The following is a 4,683-nucleotide window of genomic DNA, read 5'->3' as shown; positions in this document are numbered from 1 at the left end:
CATTAAAACATTGATTTAATTATGAACATAGAATGAAATTATACATTAATCCCTGTTTTTGTAAGCAGTTGTATTCATAAAAAAATTTATTTGCAGAGAGCAGAAATTGAAAGGTATGTGAAATGGACGTGTGTGTGTGTGTGTGTGTGTGTGTGTGGTGTGTGTGTGTGTGTGTGTGTGCGTGCGGGCTTGCGCGTGTGTATGTGAGAGATAAAGTGGGTGAGAAAGAGAGATAGAGTGAGTGAGTGAGTGAGTGAAGGTGTGTCGTGATGATTGATGTATTTGTACGTAGTCTGTTTCTAAGAGCTATTCTATTGGACGTATGTCTAATCATTAAATCATTGATTTAATTATGAAATTAGAAGAAATTATACATTAATCCCCATTTTTGTAAGCAGTTGTATACGTAAAATTTTTACATGCAGAGAGCAGAAATTGAAAGAACATATATGAAATAGAGGTGTGAGTGTGTGTATGTGTGTGTGTACGTGCGTGCGTGCGTGCTTGCGCGTGTGTATGTGAGAGAGAAAGAGAGTGAGATAGAGATATAGACCGAGTGAGTGAAGGTGTGTGTCGTGATGATTGACGTCTTTTAAGGTACACACACATACATAGAAAATGTGCGAAAATCGTATCAAATTTTTACGATAGTTGATTTATGGAAAAGATTATGTTAAATTTTTGAAATGCAAATATGTGAATGAAAATTAAGTTCAGACTTCTACATGATAGCTAGACCTGGTAGAAATATCAGCCAAATCTCCCTCAAAACTCCCTACTGTCTTAATCCGACAATTCTACCTATTATGTAGTTTGAATGAGAAAATGTAACTAAAGATTAAGATTATTAACCCAAAGAGGTGAAAGAAGAGAGACAGCATCGCGAAAATTCTGACTGACTGTCATCCTGTACACTCCTTGTCGCTAGCGAAATGGTATATGCCGGCTGTGTGAGCCACATGTTGTTTTAATGGTGGAACAAACTGGGGAATTCCAATAGAAAAGTTTTAAGTAATTTTCTCGGTAACTATGGAGGCTATGGAAAAATACAAACTGTAGCACAATATATGCACCAGTCCCCATCTGTGTGCCATTTTTCACGCGAATCTACCCAGCCGTTTGGCTGTGAACCTCAAGACAAGAAAGAATGCAACGATCGCCTATGTCCAACTTATATAATAAATTTTAAGAAACGTCGGGGTACAATATGTGCCTGTTTGCTTGAAAGAGGAGTTAAAACCCCACATCTCTCACAAAAACGAAATCAATTGATACGATAATGTCTCTGATCTCATTTGTATTTTACTAAATGTATCTTACAAGTGGGAGGACTGTTTCGGAGAAATGTATTTGCTATTTTCTCCGTGCGTGTTTACATATTGTGAGAGATGCGTGGTTTTGGAGGGTTTTAATTCCTCTTTCAAACAAACAGATACATACTGTACCCTGACTTTTTATTATATATTTTGATTATTTGAATTTTATATGTATATATACATGCATAGGAGTGGCTATGTGGTAAGTAGCTTGCTTCCCAACCACATGGTTCCGAGTTCAGTCCCACTGCGTGGCACCTTGGGCAAGTGTTTTCTACTATAGCTACGGGCCGACCAAAGGCTTGTGAGTGCATTTGGTAGACGGAAACTGAAAGAAGCCCGTCTTATATATGTGACATCCATAGGATGTGTGTGTGTGTGTGGTGTGTGTGTGTGTGTGTGTGTGAGTGTGTGTGTGTGTGTGTGTGTGTGTGTGTGTGTGTGTGTGTGTACTATAGTAGTGGTATTTTATTTCATTTCATCATGTTAAACCGTTAATCCTTACACATTTTCTTCTCACTCCATTTTTCTTGTTCTCTTCCCATTTTTCTCTGTCGAAGAGCTAAGGCTCAAAACATCAAAGTCTTCTCCATTCTTCCCGAGCATCAAACTAATACACTTGCCTGTTGCTTCCTCACCTTTCTGTAAATTTGAGCTATATATATATATATATATATATATATATATATATATATATCACATGGGATATTCTAGGAACAGCTGTAAGATCTCAACTAACTTAAGAATAATAATGTATATGACTCGATATGCTTGTTATGCCTTGCTGTTTTCCTCTTTCCCAAATATATATTCGCTATATCGGAAGCCTAAAATGGATCCATAGCTCCCGTCTCGGTTACGAGCTTGGAGAACTGATAATCCGTTACAGCACTTACCCAGCGTGCCTATTCGTTTAGATCACAAGTGAAATAAACACCAATATTCTATCTCAAGATTTCAAAATTATTGAACATTTATGGTGCATATGGCGTAATGATTCAAGAGCGCAGGCAACTAACCTCAAGATACCGAGTTCGATTCCAGGTAGTGACCTGAATAATAATAATAATAATAATAATGATAATAATAATAATAATAATAACACAACAACAACAACAACAACAACAACAACAACAACAACGACGACGACGACGACGATGATGATGAGGGAACAGCATAGAAAAATACGTTAGAAATGAGAACCCAGGTTCGAAATTTCCCCAAGGCACCTGACGAAGATGGAGGGTATATCAATCGAAACGTTGTGTTAACAGCAAACAAGATGAGGACAAATATGCGTCAAATGTAAATAATGTAAATAATGTACATAATTAAATATAGTACTGAAGTAAGGAGTCGATATCCTCCACCATCATCACTACAAGAACTAGAGACTGTTTTAGCTGAAGAATGGACAAAAATTCCTTTGGAAACAATTCAAACTTTGTACGAGTCCATTAAAATAAATTTGTTTGAAATTTTAAGGTGTTTCCATTATTTTGTCCAACCCCTGTATATATATATATATATATATATATGTGTGTGTGTGTGTGTGTGTGTGTGTGTGTGTGTGTGTGTGTGTGTGTGTGTGTGTGTGTGTGTGTGTGTATGTGTGTGTGTAATATGGGATGAGTATATAAACTTAGATAAACTTGTGTTCTGGCCAAAAATTAGCCCAGAATATGTCTAACTAAATAGCACAACCTGCTGATAAAATCTGTTAAATCGTTTTAAAATCAAGTTTTATGACATCATGGCCAGTTCAACTAGGAAGTTGTTGTTGACTGAGATGTATCTATATAAAAGGCAGCTTGTCTCATATCCCTCGAAGAAATCTGTCCAGATATCGTTTGATGGTGAAGGGATCTTTATCTTTGATTCGTTTTAGGATAATGTCAAACACACCAGGGCCCGTTGAAAAATAATTGTGACGCAGTATATTTACGTGCTGTGAGCCCGAATTGTGTTGGAGGTGGGGGAACGAGCGCACTTGGATAAAATCGGAATTTGAACTTAACGTTGCTTGGACAATGCTGCTGTTATATTCTCGACATTACGCAAAGGATCATGTCTTTAGAATAAAGGATCAATGCTTTCAAGGCGCTCCCAGCATGAGTCATGACTCGTTTGTTGTCTGGAGGGACTCGAATCTCGTAATAATTTTCTCGGTATGGAGAGACCACCTATACATTATACATATACATATATATATATATATATATATATAGAAAGAGAGAGAGAGAGAGAGAGATACACACACACATTATATATATAAGATCAACAAAAAAGTAGTCCATCTGGTGAGATATAAATATTACTTAATAGACACAATATATGTGTTTATATGCTACTAATAGTTTCATATGTTAAGAAACACCTCAAAGATAATCATCAGACACAAACCACATATCATAACTAAAACTTTTTCATGAGAGAAATACAAGAAAATTTGAGAAGGAAGCATATAGAAAACGCGCAAGGTTAAAAATGGAAAACCAAAAAGTAAAAAAAAGGTAAAAGAGTTATTCTCTTTAGACCTTAAACTATTAGACTGGAAAGTTATCAACAAGTTAATCAGGTATAGGCAGAATTTTCCAATTCCGCAGAATATACTTAGACATATGTTTACAACTGCTGAAAATTTCAAGCCTAGAGTTCAGTAGCGAATTAAGGATCTTAGATCTGAAATGGATCAGTGCTCTTTCAGCTAATCATAGTTTACATTTATTTGATCCATTAACATAAGGTGTGGATTTTTCAATTATTTTCCACTTTATCACATGTGGTGTTGCGTTAGATATCAGACACCATACGTGGCTAGCCAACTTAGTAACTTTGCTTTTGTCCTTATGTCGGAAGGAGGTTATGTGATTGGCATAGCGATTTTTAAATTCTCTTTCACATAATCCAATATAGGCCTTCTTATCTATTGTATTATCATCTACCGTTGCAGTAACTCCTGCCTCGTATTTAACAAATTTAATCATACACCGTTGATCAAGTGGACAGGATCTTGGGTCTCGATAGTTACAACTGGATTTAATCTCTTGGCATCAACCTCCTGTAATGATACATTTTATATTGGAACAGCAGCTATATAATTTCACGGATGCCTCTTAAATATTTTTCTGTATCTGTGAGTTACTGAAAAGTATTTGTCTGGGAGAGACAGGAATCTTTTTACCTAAATTAGTTTTTACAATTAAGGAAAAGAAAGGGGCAAACCAAATAATTTTCTTTTGCTTATTTTAGGTCTAATATTCTTATCATCATTATTATTATTATTATTCTATGTTTGACTTTTGCTTTATATTTGTACAAGTTGGCTCCAAGTCTCACCCAGAGACCTCAAGAGACAACAGGGTTG

The 4,683-nt window shown here is 35.9% G+C and overlaps 1 long non-coding RNA gene across 1 annotated transcript; it reads right to left on the bottom strand.

Annotated features, from left to right (window-relative positions):
- Nucleotides 1-1,744: 1,744 nt before the first annotated feature.
- Nucleotides 1,745-4,276, bottom strand: LOC118762010. The gene is made up of 4 exons (XR_004997791.1): nt 4,123-4,276; nt 3,461-3,466; nt 1,822-1,831; nt 1,745-1,768 (listed from the first exon to the last, which is right to left on the bottom strand). It is a non-coding gene; the product is annotated as an uncharacterized LOC118762010 (long non-coding RNA).
- Nucleotides 4,277-4,683: the final 407 nt, after the last annotated feature.

This window comes from Octopus sinensis, unplaced genomic scaffold, assembly GCF_006345805.1.
Source record: "Octopus sinensis unplaced genomic scaffold, ASM634580v1 Contig19228, whole genome shotgun sequence".
NCBI classification, from domain to species: domain Eukaryota; kingdom Metazoa; phylum Mollusca; class Cephalopoda; order Octopoda; family Octopodidae; genus Octopus; species Octopus sinensis.
Note: the sequence above shows the minus strand (reverse complement) of the source record. Positions and strands in the feature narration are given on the sequence as shown.